At 38.8% G+C, this 22,025-nt stretch overlaps 1 pseudogene across 1 annotated transcript; it reads right to left on the bottom strand.

Moving 5' to 3' along the window:
- Positions 1–38: 38 nt before the first annotated feature.
- On the bottom strand, positions 39–21,062 carry LOC146520491 (guanylyl cyclase C-like; annotated as a pseudogene). Its single transcript, XR_014873716.1, has 27 exons — positions 19,796–21,062; positions 18,567–18,679; positions 16,183–16,250; positions 15,878–16,099; positions 15,663–15,781; positions 15,339–15,438; positions 15,123–15,228; positions 14,900–15,044; positions 12,950–13,035; positions 12,738–12,855; positions 12,549–12,630; positions 12,212–12,305; positions 11,126–11,188; positions 10,967–11,038; positions 10,774–10,878; positions 9,549–9,635; positions 9,158–9,290; positions 7,043–7,180; positions 6,759–6,847; positions 6,486–6,577; positions 6,117–6,275; positions 3,954–4,146; positions 3,609–3,783; positions 2,023–2,121; positions 1,800–1,894; positions 1,582–1,658; positions 39–429 (listed from the first exon to the last, which is right to left on the bottom strand). The product of XR_014873716.1 is annotated as a guanylyl cyclase C-like (transcript).
- Between the last annotated feature and the right edge of the window lie 963 nt (positions 21,063–22,025).

The raw sequence follows: 22,025 nt of genomic DNA, 5'->3' as shown, positions 1-22,025 counted from the left end.
GCCACTCTTTGTACCACAACAGTAACTACTTAACATCTTTAAAGGATCAGTAAGGCGAGTTGATCTCAAGGCGTTAGGCTGTTGGGGATGAAGAGAAGTGCTGCTGCTCCGGCGTCGTCTCTCCAACCGATGAACGAACAAAGCTGTCCAAAGAAACCCAGCAGTCCTGAATCTAACTTGACAAACTTGTACAAAGTCTACATCTTGTGCTGAAAGCTCTTCTATGATCACAGGTAGGTGCTCGGGTTCTCAGTGACAGCTAGGTGGAAGTACTCTGGCAGGCTGTCGCTCTGCGCGCTGCTGTTGGTCTCCCTCCGGCGGATTTTGGTGGACAGGGTCTTCCTCTTTTTGAAGCTGTCCCCTCCACGCTTCTCCAGACTTAACACGATCATCTCTGCCAGATCCTTCTGAAGCGACTGGAAGTTCTCCCTGAGACAGTAACATTAGATTGTGTAATGATGTAAAACTAAAATTAGGTATCACACTGATTCTGAAAGAAATGTGGAACGGTAAAATATAAATTGAAAAACAAATGCTAGAAAGCCTACAATATATTTTATCTAATATTCAATCTGTCTAAAAGAAAACTACATTAAAAGGGGGAAACTTAAAATATTGCTCTTTATGAACTCTGTGTGCATAACATCAGACAAGCTTTGAACCATCCCTTAGAGCCATAGGTTTTTTGGATTGTGCCACAATTATGTAATTTTGTCAGATCAAATATTTTAAATGTGACTGAAGTGCAGACTTGCAGCTTTAATACAAGGGGTTTAACAAAAACTATTGCATTACAGAGGCTCAAAAGTCATTGGACAGCTGACTGACAAGCTAGTTATTTCACTACCTACGAAGCAGATGAATGATGACAAATGTTTTCAACAATTTGGAGCCTTCTTTGTGATATTTTTTCTTTCATAATATGAAAAATACTTTCAGTGAGTGCCAGGTCTGAACTTCAGGCTGACCAGTTTGACTCTTTTACTGTAACATGTCCACAGGGTAGTCTGGAGTCTCGCTAAAACAAGCAAGGCTGGAAAAGCAGTTATCTGAGTGGCAGCATGTCACCAACATCTGCATAATCCTCATGTAGTAACTTTTTAAAAAATTTACAGTTAATTAGTCTATTAATTAACAAATGAAGCACTTTAAAGTAGGTGGTAATCTAATAATATAACGAACATACATTATTTATTAAATCATAATACTGTTTATGTATTGTAATGGACTTGTTCTTATATAGCGCTTTTCTACTCTGTCTGAGCACTCAAAGCGCTTTATACAACTAATTCATTCACCCAATCACACAAGCACTTTTTTCTGACCTAAGTGCTAAGTAATCTACCATTCATACACATTCACACTCCGATGGATGCATCGGAGAGCAACGCGGGGTTAGTATCTTGCCCAAGGATATTTGGCATGCAGACTGGAGCAGCCTGGGATCAAACCACCGACCTTCTGGTTAGTGGCTGACCTGCCACTGAGCTACAGCCACCCACGTTGTGTTCAGGGTATACCACAGTCCAGAGTTCTTCAACAGTTTGTGTAAAAATTCTTTATTGATAGGACTTTACTCACGCGCTCGGTGGTGTCGGCAGGTTGTAACTTCCCCCGGTCACGCCTGTTAACCAGTATGTCATCATTTTTCCTTTACCCTGTGGGTGAGGTGCAGACGCAGACAAACACAAACACTCACACACACTCGTGACCTCAGTTTGTGTGGTATGGCATTTAAAGTAAATATCTACATGTGATCTTTTTAAGTAAGTTAAAAAGCCCAACACCACCCAGCTCACCTTCAGATACGTCTCTCCTCGTTTTTCATACTCAAACTTGCAGTCCGTCCTCTGCAGGATGTTGATGGTAGACTGGCTGACATGAATTCTCAGAGCTGGAAAGATGACGTGAAAAGCAGCCATCGGACTCTGTGCTTGCATCTGCCCTCCCTTTGTGCCAATTCAAGCTAAGCGCCTAAACTGCCAGTGTTGTGAGTATATAAAATGTGTGTGGTTGTCTTACGCAGGCCTGTGGACTCCATCCGTGAAGCCGTGTTAACCGTATCTCCAAAGAGACAGTAGCGAGGCATCTTGTTCCCCACCACTCCTGCTGCACATGGTCCTGGACACAATTACATAACAGGATTCAATTTATGCTTCCTTTAAAGAATGTATTTAGTTTTTTATTAGCTTATAATTAACATTAACCTATACATATATTATTTGGCCACTAGATGTCAGCAGCTCCATCACAGACAAAGGAAAACCAAGTTTGAGGGCTACACACAGAGAGGTCTAAACTTAATGGTTTATAGAATTTTTAGGAGAACATAAACATGAAATTATGCTGGACTTCTGGGATGAGCAAACTGATATTTCCACTAATGCACACCCATACCATCAGAGATAGACAATTATGAACTGAGTGCTTGCTGCTGAACAGCTGGATGATGCCTACCCTCTTTAATCCTCTGTCAGTGCGCCCCAGGGTGGCTGTGGCTACAATGTAGCTTGCCATCATCAGTGTGTGAATGTGTGTGTGAATGGGTGGATGACAGGTTGTGTAAAGCGCTTTGGGGTCCTTAGGGACTAGAAAAGCGCTATACAAATACAGGCCATTTACCATTTACCATTTAATCTGGAGGATGTGGTTGTTGTGAAATCTGTTTATGTTGTCCTAGTAAGGCTACCATGGGGGCAGCCACTAGAGGTCGCTAGAATACTGGTGTGTATATGTTTTCCCAAAAAATGGATGTAGCCACGTACACTGCTGCTACAATTCAATAAAAGCGGTTCGTGCTTGAGAACCCTGCGTCTTATTGCCTCCGATCATGACAGTGGTATATCCATGTTTACAAAAAAAATTTTAAAAAGAAAGAATTTTTGGATTCATCTGACTACAAAAGACTTTTTCACTTTGTCTCAGTCCATGTTAAATGAGTTTTGGCTTAGCATAGACAGAAGTGTTCCTGCATCATGTTAATGTTTGGCTTCCTTTTTACATGATAGAGTTTGTATTTGTAGATGGCACGGTCGGCTGTGCTTACAGACAATGATTTTTGGAAGTGTTGCTGAGCCCATGCAGTGACACAATCATGTCTGTGTTTAGTGCAGTGCTGCCTGAGAGTCCGAAGATCACAAGTATCTTTGTATTGATTTTCAGTCTTGGCCCTTGCACAGAGAGATTACTGCAGATATGTCAATCTGTTATCATATTATCCAGTGTAGAGATGATTAGTTTGTCGAAGTCTTCACAATTTCTCTTTGAGGACCATTATTATAAAATTGAGACACAAAATCTTTGCAGATCTGTGAACCTCTGCCAATCTTTACTGGTAAGACATTTTATATTTTCTCCTCTTTTTTCCAGCTTTTTGTTGTCCCATCACCTATGTTGCTGCTGTTAACCAACAGTTGCCAGGAGATTTCATAAAATGTTACATTTATTCAATTTAAACATTTGATGTATTTTTTATTCTCTGTTGTGAACATCATTTGTGGCTTTATGAAGTTTGTAGATCATTGAACTTTATTTAGATTTCACACAGCATCCCAACTTTTGCAAAATTCAGATGATAACATAGTAAAATCATTGTGAATCTCTGGTACCTGAATGTACACCAATACGGATCCATAGAGGAATCCCAGGCAGGTGCTCCAGCTCAAACGTCCCCACAAATGATAGGATGTCCAGGGCCATGTGGGCAATGTCCAATGCATGCCTGTTGCCGTTACGTTTGGGCAAACCGGATGCAACCATGTAAGCATCTCCTATTGTTTCAACCTATGAGACAATGGAAATGTAACTTATCTATAAAATCTTTGTCTTTATTCAAAAAGAAAATATTTATGTCTAACCCTAAGCACTTTCTTAGAAATTGTAGATTAATGCTTAAAGAAATTGTGACCTCCTTAATAGTAGAGGCCTGGGTTTCTGTTATCCTGCTAAGCTACCTTGTAGACATCATGGTGATCAAGAATGCTGTCAAAGTTCTTGTAGATTTCGTTGAGCATATCGACCACCTCCATGGGGGTGCTGTAGTAGCAGAGGGTGGTGAATCCCACAATATCACTGAAATAGATGGTGACCTCCTCAAACAGCTCTGGCTCCACACTCCCCGTTTCCTTCAGGGAACGCACCACTGGGCTATGGAGACGCAGAGAGAGCGGAAAATGTGATTACTGTCAGATATATTAATGTTACATGACTACAACATGTAAACATCCAAATACAGCATGATGGGGGTTTTCAGCCTCTACACAGTGTAAACGCTGGAGTGTAAATTCTGCGCTCAGTCATGACCAGAGATGGGTAATCTGATTACTTTTTGCAAGTAACGAGTAAAGTAAGGGATTACTATTGCAAAAACGGTAATTAGATTACCGTTACTTTCACGTAGGAACGCTGCGTTACTAAAACCGTGATTTTTTGCGAGAATGTCTCATGACAGTGACGTAAGCGAGTGCGACGTTCGTGACAACAGCTGTGTGCAGATCAACAATAGATAATATATCAAGTGCGGGAGAGAGTATGAGCATGCAGCGTTTAAAGCTTGGAAGTACTGACCTTACTTTGAGTTTGATTCCATAAAAAGTGACAAAAACATTAGCGTCCGTTGTGCATGGGAAGAAAACTTCTTTTTACAGCGAAAAAAACCCCTAAACAAGCACCGAGTGTGCAACGCCATAATGGGAAATTCACAGAGAAACTCGCGGATTCTTCAACTGACCACTGCGGCTCACCTGCACCAGGACAAACCTCCGCCTACCCTGGTCCTGCTTTACAGGTGAAAATAGAGCAACAGGACCACTAGTCTTTGATTTTATTTATTTTCTGCTGTGTTTTACTTGCATCTATTTGAAAGAGTGAGTGTAAACAAAAAATATATATTTTATTTTATGTGCTGGAATGTGCAGAAAATAGGTTTAAATGTTAAACTAATTTCTTCAAGTCAAAGAATGGTGCATATAATTTATTTTTGCTTGATGCATAAAGTTAAAAGATTAAGACTAATAAAACAAGTTTTAAAAAAGGACTTTTCCATTTGATTACATTTTGTATGATGGATTATGTAGAAAAAGTAGAATTGGGCTGAAAGATCTATCGCTTTATCACTATTCAGGTTGTAAATGGTGTTTTTTAAAAGTAACTAACTAAGTAATTAATTACTTTTGAAAATCAGTAATCAGTAAAGTAACTGGATTACTTTTTTGGGGAAGTAATCAGTAATTAGTTACTGATTACTTTTTTCAAGTAACTTGACCAACACTGGTCATGACTATTCAGTTATAAGGCTGCATAGTCAGATAGAATGCCCAGAAGAGACGGCGGTCATTACTTCAACAGTAAATGCACAAGTGTACAATCAAATTCATGATTAGATTTGTGATGGCAAAGTCACTTTGAGGATGATAATCCATCTTGTTACAGAGCAACGAATGCTAAATCTTTTCTTGCTGAAAGGCAATCAAAGGAAAAGGTCTGTATCTCTATCCCAATAAAAATTTATGAAAAACAAAAAATGGACAACAACAAGCCTCCTCCCTACAAAGCTGACCTAGCAACTTATTTCTGACCTCAAAAAGTTGGAAGCAGTTTGATGGAAAATGTGATTTTTCAATAGTAAACCCCAGGCTGATATAATTCTGACCATTATAAAAGCTGGATGCTGTGCAACAAAGTATTACGTGTTTTTAATACTTCTTAATTTTTTTTCTTCTGCAAAAGCAAAAGAATGAAGTGTGGTGATTCTATAGATTTTGCCAGGTATTGTATTACAAAATACTCCAATTTTCAATCACTGATTATGATTGAAAATTTGTTATAATTATATTATGTTTATATGTGATGATACATGTGTTATATTTGATAACATTATTAATATCAGTATTCATAAATAGTCTAAATCTGCATAAACTATGTCCCTAAACAGGTGGATATTTAGAGGGGTTTGTTTTTTTAAACAAAACCACTGCCTGCTGCTTATTTTTACATGTGTGGTGTGCAACACTATAATCAGGACAACATATACAGAAACACTGTAAGGAGGAGGAGAATGCAGACTTGAAAGTTCCTGGTGTCAGATGCCTCTGAGTCAGCTGAGTGTAAAAACCTACCCAGGAAGAAGCATAAAGTTGAGGCGATCCGCTCTGTCCCTCTCAGCTTTGTACAAAGCCGTTCTCTCCTCCACGAGCTTCTCCAAAGTCCTGGAGTACATCTGCAGACGACGGATCAGGTTGTCCATGTATGTCTCTGTGGCTTGGTTATGGAGGTTACTGCATCAGATCAAAAATGTTTTATATTACCATATCAGCTGTTACTGCTACTTACTGCTCTTCATTTAAGAGAATATGACAGAAAGACCTATTTTTGAGGATAACCTCCTCATTTGGGTCTTCTGAGGTGAGGTGTTTGGCAGTTCGGAATGTGTCAAGTTCTAAAAAGTAATCGAAGCCACACTGAAGAAACACACGATGGGAATCTACCTGAAAATATTTCCAAGCGTTAACTCGATTCTTTTAAAATCTGGCCTCCGTTCTGGGTCTTCCTCCCAGCAATTCTTTATCAGTGTGTACAGCTGTATAGACACAGAGATACACACAAAACACGCATAAAAAACACAAGAAAAAAAGAAGAGGAAAGTATTTTTTATCTACTTAATTTACTTGAATGGATCCAAATAACTTTATAAACTCTATAAGAATCAGGTTGTGTTGCTGTAACAGCTCCTTTGCGTTTGAAAGGCTTTTTTTTTTTACCTCAATCTCTCTGTCTGACACACCCTCAAAGTTCAGGTCAGGTCTGAAGACATTGTGCCCGATAGGATGCTGCAATCTGTAGATCTTCTCTGTGGGTTTGCACAGCGGTCAGTTAAACAAGATAAGCATGGGACACACGTTACTCTGTGACCTCTGTGTTTCACAGTGTGCCGAATTTTGCATCTTGTATGTGTAAACTGGTCTTTAAATCAACGAAAACCGACTGACAAAGACAGACACATTTTTTCAGTTCTGCTGTTTATGGCTGTATAATGGTGGCCTACCTCTAACATCAGTGCAGTACTCTGTGTAGAAAGGGGCTTGTCTCATAACAATCTCATGGGCAATGATGGCGTAGCTGTAGACATCGCCTTTTGGAGACACCCCAAATTTACGAAGATGCTCCGGGGCGGTCCACAAATCTGATTGGACAGAAAACCAGCAACATCAGTTTATCATCAGTTACTTTCACCAATCAGAATCACACCTTTCAATGTCAGACACATTTTTCAAATATATTAATTCTATTTTTAAATCTGCAGCTACCCTAACCCTGAACATAAGTTCAGCATTTACAAAGTCAGCCCCCTTCCTCTGACTTCTCCTTGTAGCCGGTGCTCATCTTAGCCTGGCTTATTAGAATGTTCGTCAGACATATCTTCCTCCGCTGTCTTGCAGTACTTTGAACAAAAAATAAGAAGACTTATCTGAAATTAAACGTAACCCAGTGAGCTGCTGCTGGAGCAAAGAAAAAGGTTAGCCAGTCTTTGACAGCCAAGCCACAGGCGGTGCAATATTCCCTCAGCCTGACAGAAACAGATAGTGACTCTCTATTGGAGATCCTTACTGTGTGTCTCTATGGGAGCTTTGTACAGGGACCTCCAGCTGCCCCTGAAGCCTATTACAGGTACAGTAGACAAAGCCTTCTTCAACACCTCTGACTATTCATAGTTGATGTGTTTGAAAAGATAATAATAGTGATCCTTCAGCAATTATGGAAAGTCAGGCAAAGAGATTAACTGTTTACCTGCAGAATGAGTCCTGATTACATCTAACAGGACAAACAATCCTGACTTTATCCAGCAGCCTCTACAGAAGTTACTGAGACCTCACCCCAGTTTCCTGAGCCAGCCTGGCTGCATTTTCTGCTTCCCTGCAGACCTCAGACCCGCCACTGCTGTTACAAGGTACCCTTGAACACTAACAGAGCCGAGCATCCTGGGTCGTGGAGTAGAAGCTCCTCGGCAGTGTTGCTGTTACAACCGTTACAAATGAGAGCAATCTCTTTAGTTTTTTAAAATAATTGTCCAAGTGTGGAGAATCCACTGGTGAAAAAAAGTCTATGTCTGGCTGGTCAAGGAGAACTTTAAAATAGCATCTATGCTACTCTGTGAAGTAACATGGACGCCATTTAAAACCAAGGTGTTTGTTGTTTATGATAGAGATGCTGCTGCTATGTGTCGCAGCCAAATAGCAAAATTCTGCTATGTGGCTACGAAGGTCGATCAGACCCTGCCCCCTCCAAAACAGGAAGGAGTCTTACCCAAAGAAATTTTGCATTTCTTTTGTGTCTCGGGAGGTTCCACAGCAATACAATAGTGTCACATTGTTCTTCAGTTAAAAATTCAGTTAAAAGCAGGTTTTTTTCCCAGTTTATACCTTTTATAATAACTGTTGTGTGTTTTGTGTGTTGCTGCCAGAAAACTAATTTGTTTTTCCTTCCCAGTCTTTTTTCCTCACACTGACTTTCAGAAGTCAGAGAAAAACTAACAAGAAAAGCTTGTCATGATTTAGTCATGCATTGCAATCACCGTAAGGTAATGTCAGAGGCCAAACGAGTCATATCGTTGCTTAAGTTAAGCTAATGTTTATGTCTGATTAACATAAATCCTGGACAGTTTATGAGGAGAGGATTATTATTCAAGGAAGTCAGAATACCAGGAGCAAACCCATGCAATCTGAGGGAGAAGAGACAAACCCTGCACAGAATGCCCACAGCCAACAGGTTCAGACCCTGATGCTGTGATGTGACGGTGCTAACCACCACATCACTGTGCTCACCTGACCACAGACATGTCATCCCAAGCTCAACCAACAGGTAAAGCAAGAGCAAGGCAACAATGACCATCGAGAGCCATCAGTCTAACCCATGCTGGCAACCCTCATTAGAGAAGGATGATACAACCCAAGCATATAAAACAAGAAAACCAGCAACATCAAGAAATTATATGATTAAATTAAAATCAAGAAATACACTCCAAAAGCTTCAAACACTCAAAACTCTCACACAAACACTCAGAGCAGGATTCTAACTCAGCGGGAGCTTTTAGAAGAAAACGATGATCTCAGAGCTTAGATCAATACTCAGCCACACTGATAACATTTTTTTTAAAGCTTACCTTTTCCTGGTTTTAGCATGGTGTTGCAGCCAAAGTCAGTGATCTTGACCACCATACGGTTGTCGACAACACAGTTGGAGGACTTGAGGCGGCCGTGGACTGCAATATTGCTCGAGTGGAGATATGACATGCCCTATTGAATATATACAGCAGAGCAGTGGTTATTATTTGCTATTTCAACAATTTTTTATCATGCGTTCTGGTTGTTTTTTCTCTTAAGAAAATCCTGAAATTATATGTTGCTGAAACAAAATATGTGCTGGAGGTGCTTTAAATGTGGTATTTAAAAACAAACCAGTTACCCAAAAGAAAACAGGCAAAATAAAAATAAAAATAAAAGAAAGCATTTAATAAATCACATATTCAGAAAGGCATCTTAAAGAAACAATACCTTTGCTATGTCATACATGACTGATATTTTAAACTCCATATCCATGAATGTTTCATCTGGGTAAGAGATCCTGTCACTGAGAATGTACTGGGGGAAAAAAACATGAGCAAATTCAGGTTTTAGCATTTTTGGAAACTGAAACAAGTCTGTGTGTGAGAGAGTCTGAATCATATGCATTCATAAACACTGTAAGTGTTCTTTAAACACTGTGTGTCCATAACTTATCAACAAGTGAACATCAAAGTCACTGTCAACTATGCGTGCCGCTGAGCACTGAAAAGTCAAATCAGCATAGGGTCAAAAATTGTGTTTTTCTGCATGCAGTGTGCAAATGTGGTCTTTAAACTGTTGCCATTGGAAACTTTTCATTGCAGTCAGCGCAAGTGCTAAAAGAAGTTTTTGAATGATAACACAATATCTATTAAGTTATTGCTAAGTTTGACCATAATATTATATTAATAAAAGTGTTATTGAAATGTGATCATCTGCACCACAATGACAACATACACTCACTGGCCACTTCACCAGGTACACCAGTTTGACTGCTTGTTAATGCAAATACTGAATCAGCTAATCACATGGCAGTTACTCACCGTGAAGAAGACCTGCTGAAGTTAAAACTGAGAATCGGAATAGGAAAGAAAAGTGATTTAAGTGACTTTGAACACGACATGGTCGTTGGTGGCAGTTGGGCCGGTCTGAGTATTTCAGAAATGTCGGATCTGAAAGGATATTCCTACACAACTATCTCCAGGGTTTACAGAGAATGGTTTGAAAATGAGAAAATATCCAGTGAGAGTCCGTTCTCTGGGTTGTAACTTGTTGATACCCGAGGAGAATGACCAGACTGCTTCACACTAACAGGAATGCAGCAGTAACTCAAACAACTCATTACAATCAAGATATCTCTGAATGCACAACATTTTAAATCGGGATGTCGATGACCTACAGCAGACACAGAGCTCAAATCATCTCAAATTGGTCCTTTGAACATTGTAATCAAACGGCCTCCACATCACCAAATCTCAATCCAGTCGAGCACCGTTGGGAACAGCAGGTGTAACTAATGAAGTGGCTGGTGAGTGTATTTCTGTGCTCATGGGTGTTTGTTTTTTTATTGTTATACAGATTAGAAAACAATCTAAACGATAAGATAAACTGATTTACGAACAGAAATGCCAGCAGCAGGACCTGATATGAAGGTAGAAACAGTGTCTGCTCTTACCCTGAGGGAGCCCCTCTGACACAGCTCAAACACACCGTACACACCATATTCAAACTTCACTGTGCCATAAAATTTGGTCAGATTGTAGTAGTCAATGCGCAGCAGCTGGAACATGAAGACAGTGGCAGTGAGAGTTAATTATTTTTTTATGTACTTTTATTAACCTCTAAGATAAAACGCAGAGATATCTCACAGTGTTGAGCTCAATCCTCTGGTCCTCGGTGAAGTCTCCCTCTGTGGTTTTCAGCTCTTTCATGATTACAGGCTGGAGAACACAGAGAAAAGGACCGACATGATCATTTCCCTTTGAATCTTTTTAAAATCAGATATCAATTTTTTGGATTGCTGATACCTTCTTGTCGTAGCGGCCTCGCTGCCGGAAGTATGTACTGTCCTTCCTCTTATCTTCATCAATCTGTTTCATAAACACACACACACACATTCTTATCTTGAACTGCTATAGATCTGAAAGCTTTTTGATCGTCAATGATAAAAACCTTGAGCTTTACATACATTTTAGGACATTTTAGTCATAAATCTGGTACGTGTAAAGAACAGGTTTCATTTTCAATAAGATAGCTGCAGATGTATGGTCCTGTTCTGACACAAGAATCACTGAGAAAACAGGTCTAAAACAGAGCAGGCATCCATGACTTAACATTCACCTTCCTTCTAGGTGTATCATGTTCAACATGGGCTGCAAAGCAGCTTGCAGAGGCATTAAGATCATCTGTTATCAGCTGGGATTGTCTGACTCTTGGACATCAGTTTCACTTTTTATTGAACTTTAACAGTTTAGCACATACTCCAACATTTTCATGTAGTCATATCTTATTTAATTTATCAAAAAATATAGCCTTATTGTGTCTTGTGTCATAGAGCTGCATTTTTTCAGCAGTCAGGGATGTTAGAGTGAATTGTTAAATGTTGTCATTTCTATGCTTGCCAACTCTGATGAAAGAAATTCCACTGTCCTTCCCCCCAGATTCCCGGGGTTGTAGGTGGGGGGCTGTATCTTTTATTACAGACACATCCTTGTGCTTTTTGATGTAAGCTTCCTGCGTTTACGACCCTTTGGTCAGCAGGAAGTCTGACACACACACATTCTCACATAACACACACACACACACACACACATTCTTACAGAAGTTCACACATATACATACAATGCCTTGTCTTAGAACCAAGTGGGCGTTGCTTTGCTATGACGTGTTTTGTGTGAACTGTCTCTCAATAAAAAGGCAGCAGGAGGAGGTCAGAGTTGGGGTCATTTTCGTGGTGGACACAGACGAGGCCTCCCTTGCGCAAATAATTGATCGATCGACTGTCTTGTTTTCTTCATGATGAATAAGTCTCTAGAATTAGCGGGGCTTGTGGAAACACAGACCCAACAAGGGAATAAAATCTGGAGTTAAAGTTTGCTGCTAAGAGCATTTACCTTCAGAGACACTTCCTTCTCATCCAGAGGGCCAATCAGGTGAGGTTCGATGTGAGATCATTTCTTCTGTAGAGAGCGTTCTTTCCTGTTCTGCCTGTCAGTAAAAAAATATTTTTAAAAAGCATGCAGTAAATGATCGTATATGTTTACTGCATAATAATATGTTGTTGCTCCAGGTTGAAAAACACAAGGCAGTATTTGCCACAGAGCTGTTACCCTGTCCTCCTTTACCTAAATAAGGCAAATACTGCCTTATTTTTTCAGCTCAGCTCTAGTGATGCACTTGTGCTAAAATGCAGCTCTTCTACCACAACTGGGAAATGAATCTGCAGTTTACCTGTAGAAGATAAGAGCGACTCCCGTCACCACCACAACGCTGAGACTCAGAACAATCACAATGATTTCCTGCATGTCAAACTCTGAAAGCAGACATGCATGAATAGAGTCGAAGATTCAGAGCTTTGCCTTGAATAAAGCATTAAATCATTCTGTAAATTATTCTGCAAAAAGTTCATGTGTGTTTTACCATCCGGCGTCTTTGGCTTGTCAGGAGGCAGCTTGTTTCCTGCCCACGGCAGAGCGGGGTTTTGGGTGTAATTGATGGTTTTAGTTAGTGATGTATCAAACAATAGCAGAATTTTATACTACAGAGGAAGAGAGAGAGGAAAAATGTAAGAAAAAAACAGCGATTCACTTTTAATGCAGCAGTGTTAACTGATTAATAAACAAAGGTTTCACCTTGGCAGTGTTAACTGATGTGTAAATGATTGAGAAGTTAACATCTCTGTCCCCATATTCATCAAGCACATAGTGTCCTCCCATACCTGCTTGCACACACAATCATATAAACAAGACAATAAAACATTTTGCATTATGCTTTTCCAAAAAGTTTCATTTAAAAAAAATGCTTTGACTCAATGTTACCTAAAAATTTGACATGAAAAACTGCAAATAATTATTTCATTATCAATAAATTCTGTTTATATCCTTTATTAACTGTTAGTTAATTGCAGCCATACAACATGAGAAATCTGCATTTCTGAAAGTCAAAGTTGATCTTTTAAAGCTTTGTTTTTTCTTTTTTACACAATAACTACAAAACATAGAGATTCTTTATAAACTCAGATCAAAATTTTTGCCAGCTGAACGGATTAACAGATAAATTGCACACAAATTACAAAAGCACTACTCGAAAAATTAAAGTAATGATTAAGTGGCAAAAACTGCTGCTCCTGGAGTGGCCACTGGAGGTTGTCTCCTAAAGTGACTCAATCCTTATAGACTCCCATGTTTAAAAGCCCCAAAACTACTCATCCATTTGTATTTTGTTAAAACGTAAAGTTCAGGATGTGGCTGCTTTGACTGCTGACGACGGTAACACTTTCATAAGTGGAAACTTGATTTATTGTATACATGCATAAAATAATACACCTGAAACTTAAATTGTTCTATGAATGTTCAAAAAGGGATTCTTCCTGGCCCTACCTTTCACAATAAAACATGTGACTACTGTAAATAAAATTGATTGGCAGAGGCAGGGTACACCCTGGACAGGTCACATAACGCATAGAGACAGACAATCATTCACACCTATGGGCAGTTTAGAGTTACCAATTAACCTAACCCCTCACATAACTACATGTCTTCAGACTGTGGGAGGAAGCCAGAGTGCCCGTAGAGAACCAACGCAAACTCCATACAGAAAGACCCCGCCCTGATGGTTGAATTGAACTCAGGACCTTCTTGCTGTGAGGGAACAGTGCTCACCACCGTGCCACTGTCCTGCCCTGATAGATTCCTAATGTTATATATAACAAACAACAGTTATGTGAATTAAACAATTGAAAAGCTGTTTATTTGTGACTGTAGTAATGACAGAAAGCATGTGTATTTTCACACAAGCGTAGAACAAATCAAACCTCCATGTAGAAATCAAGAGGTGACAATCACTTCTGGCTACAAAAAAAAGAAGCCATTTTCCAAAACCCCTGACATGCAGGCTTCATAAAACTGAGCCCAGAAGCAGGTGACCTTATGGTGACTCATCCATCTTTTATATACAGTCTGTGGCATCCCATTAGTGCTGTAGTCGGTACAGAAAAAGAAATCATAATGGAATCGTTTTCATACCTGTACCCTTTAACCCTAAAGAAAAATCCAGAAGACCGACTGACCCTTTTACTTGGGTACAAGTAAGAGGACAGGGTAAGAGTTAGCCAGAAAACAATAAAAGTTAAAGTTAAAGATCAAGGGCTGTAAATACTCACTTTAATCTCATACTCTGTATCTTGGAGGACAATCTCCACATTGCAGTGAGCTGAACTGCAGTAAATATTAACTCGAAGAAAAAACAAGCAATGAAAATCTCTTTATCCTTTCAAAGTCATCTGAAGTCATCTTCAGGTATTATGGGTTTTGTTTTATGATAGCATCCAAAACCTCAACACAGAGCAGCAGAACTTAAAAAAGAGACGGCGGTTGTGTTTTAATGTGAAAGCCATCTTTGTTCCTCAGCTGCAGTCAAACTTTGATCTAAGCAACATCAATCTTGTGGGCATAAAATAAAAGAATGTTTAACTCATCCTTCTTATTTCAGCTACTTGAATAGGCATGGTGTCCTCCCGGATGCTGCTTATCACAGTCCTCCGGCATTCTGCCTCCAGCTGTGTTATCTCTGGTCATACGCACCATAAAATGAGATGTTTCCAAATGGGTTGTCACCCAGAGAGCCGTTGTCGGTCCCGTTGTATTTTTGTATGCTGAGCATCCTCTCTCTGAGTGCTTTACCAAACAGCAGAGTCCCATCATGATATCCTGCCACATAATCGTTTACCTGCACGAGAGAATGGACGGTAAAAGACGGAGCAGTTACTTCACGTGGTCTTCTTTCTGAGCTTGAGGTGCGACTCACCGTTTCATTGAATGAAGAGCCAGAGGTGTAGTTTCTCTGCGGCAGAGTGACCACTAAGACATTTTCCATACCCGCAGAAGATGTGGTGTTTAAATAATAATCAGGGCTGAATGAAGGAAAATTGTTTCTTAGTATTAAGATTTCTTGATTCCCACTTAATAAAAACATTGTGGTAGCAGTGCATGTGTGAAACAATAAATTCATGTCCAGGCTTTCTTGTACACATCTATGAGAATAAACAGGAAGTCTTTGGGAATCTGGCCCACCAGCTCCTTTACTGAAACCATCTCATCAGTGTCCCCACACAAGATTAAAACTGAAAGAAATAAATCAGTTTTACAGTAAGCAAGAAGGAAAATTCTTCAGCTGTGTTAGTGCACTTCTTCAGTCAGACTACTGGTTATTCAGCTCTTTCAGTCTTGACGACTGCTACGGCTTAAATAACCAACTTACAATGAAATCCCCAGAGGACCAAGGCATTTTTCTGCTTTATTAAAAAACTATAAATTCTCAAAAACAGACAAAAATATTTATATTCACTGTTGCTGTGTCTTTTCGGAGACTGGAACATTTTTTTCAGGCCCTCCTCTCCATGAATTGTCTCTGTGTTTGTGCCCAGCATAAACTTGTTAGTAGCTGCCGTCAGTGCGTTGATATACCTGTGGCAAAGCAATGAAACAAATCAAAAAGCCGGTTTATGCTGGAGTGCAAATGAAACAACAGATCTTATCCATAATCACTTGAGTTTGGCTCACCAGAAGCAGTCCTCAGATGCATTGTTGGTCTTCTTATAGACGTAGAATCGGCTCCACGGCTCCTCCTTGAATGGCAGAGTTTCATTCATAAAGATAAGGAAAAAGTCACAGATCTTTCGTGCTGGAGGCAGAATTCGGGTTAGTTTAGGCTTGTAGTCACAAGAGAGGCCAAAACTTCCAGCAGAGATGATGGGAATGGTTAAACGCAGACCAATGTTTTCACTGCAGAAAAACAAACGGGCAAAAATTAAAAACTCATGAATTAAAAAATCTCATGAAAGTAAAAGAAAAAGATTCATACTTACTCTACTAACTGATAGGTGGCATATGTGCAGGAAGGCCCCAGCATGACACATCCGACTTCACCATTAGCCTGAAGAAAGTTACAACTGCATTAAGGAAAATGAACTTCAGAGCAGTTACTTCACAGTCTAGTACTTGCATTTATTCTTTTTGCTTCAATTCCTCCTAGCTCTGTCATTTTGCAATATTTCCCCAAATCCATTTCATTAGTCCCCAGTAAAACTGGACAAATCTGTTGCTCTTGACTGTGCTGGAGGAAGCAGTATCAGCTGTTTGGCCTAATGAGGCAAAAAAGTAAGAGCTGCACTGACTGAGTTCACTATGCAGCATGCTTTGTCTACATTGCACTGTGCTTCTATTTAGCCTGGTGTTTGTGGTGATACTTGTATCTTGACATTCCACTAATTTATAAGTATCATAACTTCTATATCACCAAACCCTCTGGTAAACTTCCTCTTTAGCTCAGTAACACAGTTACCTTCCAATCTAAACCAAACAAAGCTCATAGTTTAATCTCTTGCAAGTGATGGCAGTATCATCTTCACATAATCAGTGAGTCTGTGGCATCAAACACAAGTCATCAAGTCATCCCCAACACCGGCTCCAAAAAATATTTCAGTATTTCTCTGATCTCTTTCACTTCTGCAGCCTTCCTCTCAAATCTCTGCTCGTCTGACACTGGACACTTGTCAGATAATATCTCCAAGCTGCAGACCTTATATACTGACTATTGTTTACCTGAGGTCTATACTGTATGACTTTGTGGTACACAAAATGGGCAAAGGTATTGGGTCATGCTGTCTGCCTTTACAATCACTGATGAAAGAGTGGGTTGTTCTAAAGAGCTCGCTGAATTCAGACGTGCCACTGTAATAGGATGCCATCATTGCAAGAAGTCAGTTCATGAATTTCTTCCCTCCTAGATCCTCTATGATCAGATGTAAGTGTTTTTATTGCAAAGTGGAAGCATTTAGGGAGCAAAAGAGTTCCCTTCTGGCATTAATATCAGCATAAAAACTGTCCACCAGGAGCCCTGTGGAGGACTATAAATACCTTGGAGTACACATTGACAATAAACTGGACTGGGCGAAAAACACCACAGCACTTTACAGAAAGGGCTAGAGTCGTCTCTACTTTTTGAGGTGACTGAGGTCCTTCAACATCTGCCAGAAAATGCTCAGGATTTTCTACAAGTCTGTTGTGGCCAGTGCGATCCTCTATGCTGTTGCATGCTGGGGGAGCAGGCTGAGGGTAGCAGATGCCAACAGACTCAATAAACTGATCAGTAAGGCCAGTAATGTTGTGGGGATGGAGTTGGACTCCCTCAAGGTGGTGTCGGAGAGGCGGATGTTGTCCAAAATAAAGACAATGTTGGATAACACCTCCCACCCACTCCATGACATGCTGGTCAGTCACAGGAGCATGTTCAGTGAGAGACTGAGAGTACTGAAAAGCACCACTGAACGACACAACGTTCTGTACAACTCATCCACTTAACACACTGTTTACTGCTACAGCTACACATGTTTCTTTTTCAGCTATTTATTAATATATATATATATACATATATATATATATATATATATATATATATATATATATATATATATATATATATATGTATATATATATATATATATATATATATATATATATATATATATATATATATGTATATATATAAATATATATATGTATATATATATATATATATATATATACATATATATATATATATATATATATATATATATATATATATATATATATGTATTGATTGTACTATTCTTAGTTAGCGTATTATCTGTCTTGTTAATGTTTGTTTATAATGGAGCACTGTAACAAAAAAATAATTTCCCCCAGGGATCAATAAAGTATTCTGATTCTGATTCATGGCACCTTCTCTAGGCGTAACATGTAGATGTCCCATTACTTTTGTTCATATAGTGGATGAGGAAAGGTTCTTTTATAAATCAAATATAAATATTACTATTATTATTATTTGAATTATGACGAATAACAGTGGTGACATTTATGGAAAAAGTCTACAGAGAGCTGAGGTCATCACTGATTTCTTTGTTTTCTACTGATGATGTTTCAGACATAATATTTTCACGTATCCCCAAGAAATGAAAATGTCCATTCATGATGTTAAGTTCATGTTTACAACTAGAACTGTCCTGCTGTGTGCCAGTTACAAGCCAATTTAAGCATAACAACCTCAAACCGTCAGTAGTGGCAGAACTGCAAAAACCCCTCAGACCTATTTACAAGATCTAAAACAAAGGCTTTCAAAAAACTCAGGGGCTTTAGGAACAAGAAAATCACATCAGAAAGTGTTATGTCTGATTGTGCCCACTATGTTTAAGCAAGTAACCACACTTACGTTTAGTTTCTTGAGTATTGTCAACCCCTCGCACGTGCTGCTCCCGCAGCCCTGCCGCTTGTACAAGTTGGTGTTGAACCCATTGAAGTTAGCAGTCAAAGTGAAGTCTAAACCTTGAGTCATGGAAAAAAAATGATAAGAGTTATGAATGTCAGAAAACAATGAGATTAGATTAGTCTGACCTTATGCACTGGCAAAAATAGGTCTAATGGTTGAATTTGCATCAGAAGCAGGAAGAACAATAACATTTTTTTAAAAAAGGTCCCTTAATGACAGATACAGCAGATATGTTTAAATAACATATCTAAACATAACATATTTAAATCTCTAAATTAGTTTCATTTGTATCATATCTGTCAATATGTTTTCCCCTACAGAATAAAATGCTAAAAATTACTTAAAATAGCATCATAACAAATGCTTTTGTCCACCAGAGCAGCTCTGGCTCCGCCGTTAACAGCACAGCCAAGGTTGTGTGTGACGGAGTGCAGGATCAGAGTCGAATGGTGTTACGGGTAGCTATTAAACATTCCTGAGAACTGGTACTTCTACAAAGATGATAAACTGTGAGTCATCTTTTGTCCTTCTGTTGGCATTGACTGCAAATCTTGCATCAGTCCTTTTAGTAATAAAACGAGCAACCTTGAACTATTTAACAACAGCGAAAGTGACATATGATTTGGTACATAAACCACAAGTTAATGATGTATTTAACTTTTTCATGGTAAACACACACGAGCAGTAAAACACTGGTCAAACACCAGTGAGCCAGATTCCTGGAACAATGATTTAAATACACAGAACACTTTTAAAAGCTACTTTAATGGTTTCCTAGCAGGACACGACTATTTTAGCCTCGCCTTGTACACACAGTAAAAGGACCTAGAAAGAGGTATCTTTTATATCTATCTGCAGGCAGCTTGAGAAAAATGTATTTATATGTTGTATCTTTTTAACCTATGATAAATACAATTTCATGTGAAAATAAGCTAATAGTCATACATAAATGTCATACTTTTAGACTAGGCAAACAAAAACCAAGCAGTCCAGATTTTTCATTTTTCATTTTTAAGCTAAGTGTGAAAATTGACAGTAAAGTATGTTTTGTGTAGGTTAATGCATTCGCAGAGAGACTTTAAAGATACTACTATATATATTGATTGTTGTTCTTCAAGCCTGATGTGTTTTGTTTTGTGTGTTTTTTCTGTAGGGTATCTATCTGTCCATACCATACTTATCGTTCTCCTGCTTGTCAGCTAGAATAGCTTGTTCCACGGCCACCTTCACAAGTGGCATGCTCCATTCATAAGTGTTGTCCTCCAGCAGTACGATATTCATGTAGTAAGAACGGTTTGAATTCAAACAGTCATCAATCATGTCACTGGCGACCATGGCAAGCGTAAGTACTCCCAGGTAAAGTAAACTGGACATCCTGATCACTGAGACTTTCATTTTTGCCCCTGAATTTTTGGCTCTAGTATAGATGTCAAAAATAGAGACCTCTGCTCAGGTAAACAGGATGCTGGGAGCACGACATATCTTCCCCACTGATGACAAAAGTTCAAAAACAGAAGTCAGCAGATCTCTGCAGTAACCAAAAAGAAGTCGCTCTCCTGACCCGATGCCAAGAATCCAGGTAGGAGAGGTTTTGTGTAAGATCCCAAAACTTTCAGAAAATTCAAAATATCTAGATTGAAGACCAAAAAGAAAAGAAATAACAGCTGTTATGTTCCTCTTGGTAAAGACCGAGTTCAGTAATCGTCCACCTTAGTACAGGCTGGTCTCCTTTTGTTAATGAACAACTGCCGGGAGACAGAGGGAGGGCAGGGCAGGAAAAACTCACACACTCTACCTGGAATGACACCTTACTTTAAAAAGTGACCAGGATTATAATTTACCCTGTTTATAAACACCAAGTTTAGACCTGCCTCCCTATTACCATCTAAAAAAAGTTTATTTCCTTGTTTTCAGTGATGATCCCGTCAAGTTTGAGAACAAATTACAATGTCAGATTTTTAACAACAGCACATTAAATCTGGCTCCTGGAAACAGAACACAACAGTACACAGTGGCACCACTTAAACATGCTTTGTTTCCTGCACTGCAGACTTCTTTACGCAGAGGCGGGGGAGACGCTTTCATGCTGAGGGGGTCAAAGCTCACAGGAGGCCATAAAAGCAAAGGGTTGTGTGGAGCTGATAAATATTGCCGACCATAAAAGCCAGGTCGATTAAGCCTGTAAAATCCTTTGCAAAATGCTCATAAAACCCGTGCCACTGCATTTCATTTTCCGAAGAAAAAAACATTTAAATCCTCAGAGGTGCTGTTCAATGTTTCAAGTAATTTCTGAAATCCTCAGCTAAGTACCTTCTAACTAAGATAATCTGTATTTAAAACACTATTAGTGTATAGCTTATAAATAGTGTAATTAGAACCCAATTAAGACAGTATTTTAATTATTATCACAAGCATCACATAAAAACCTATTTATCACATCAGGATAAAGGTCAAGAGCAAAGTCATAATAACCTGATAAATGCGCTGATTTGGTATTTTCTGCTTCCAACTAACTAAAACTTTCTCCACCACAGAGTTCAAAAACCATTAAATATGAATTCACTTTAGCCAGTTATCCAACTTTTTGATTAAACGCCGAAATCTTTGACTTTCAGTGAAATGTATTATTGAATAGAATATGTATTGTCATGATTATCTTTTCATCACAGCTTTGCCATTTTGAGCAAACTGACACATAAAGTTAAGCTAAAGTTATGACTATAGCCTCTTAATGGTGCCTGTTTCACATGGATTTGTCCAATTTGACTAGATTGATTAAAATTACTTAAGTACAGATTCATGAGTCGCATCATCTGTCTTATGTGAATATTTGAGAAACTGCTTATCTGCTGGGATTTTTGGATACAACCTTCTCCGAGGTTTATAAAGAATGGCCTAAAAAAGAGGAACTATTCATTGATCATGGGCAGTGAGTTACTAACATGGACCAAAATCTGTGAGGATTGTTTCCAGTATGTCATTGAACTTGTGCCATGAAAAATTAAGGCAGTTCTGAAGGCAAAAGTGGATTCAACCCAGTACTTCAAAAGAGTACCTATCATGCGAGTGCATAAATTCATAAAGGAAAAGTAAATGTCCATTGTGAGAGCATTTTGTGATGATATGAACATTTTTTTAAGAGCAGAAATGAAACCATTTCTAAAAGAAAACAAGTTAAATCAAAGTTTAAACAAGAAAGTTTCCATTTCCATTAAAAAATTTTTTTAACTAATTAACTGATTACTAATTTTCAGTTACTGGGTTTATTGAATAATACACTAATTACTGCGGCTCCAGAAGCTGGGCAGAAAAAGGAGAGAAAATGTAAAAGTTACATTTCAGCTTAAGTAGAAATCACTACAGCAAACATTTGTTTCAAAAGGAAAGTTGAGACATCAGCTC

This window comes from Neolamprologus multifasciatus, chromosome 4, assembly GCF_963576455.1.
Source record: "Neolamprologus multifasciatus chromosome 4, fNeoMul1.2, whole genome shotgun sequence".
Taxonomy (NCBI): Eukaryota; Metazoa; Chordata; class Actinopteri; order Cichliformes; family Cichlidae; genus Neolamprologus; species Neolamprologus multifasciatus.
The sequence above is the reverse complement of the archived record's forward strand: the minus strand, read 5'-3'. Positions and strand labels throughout refer to the sequence as shown.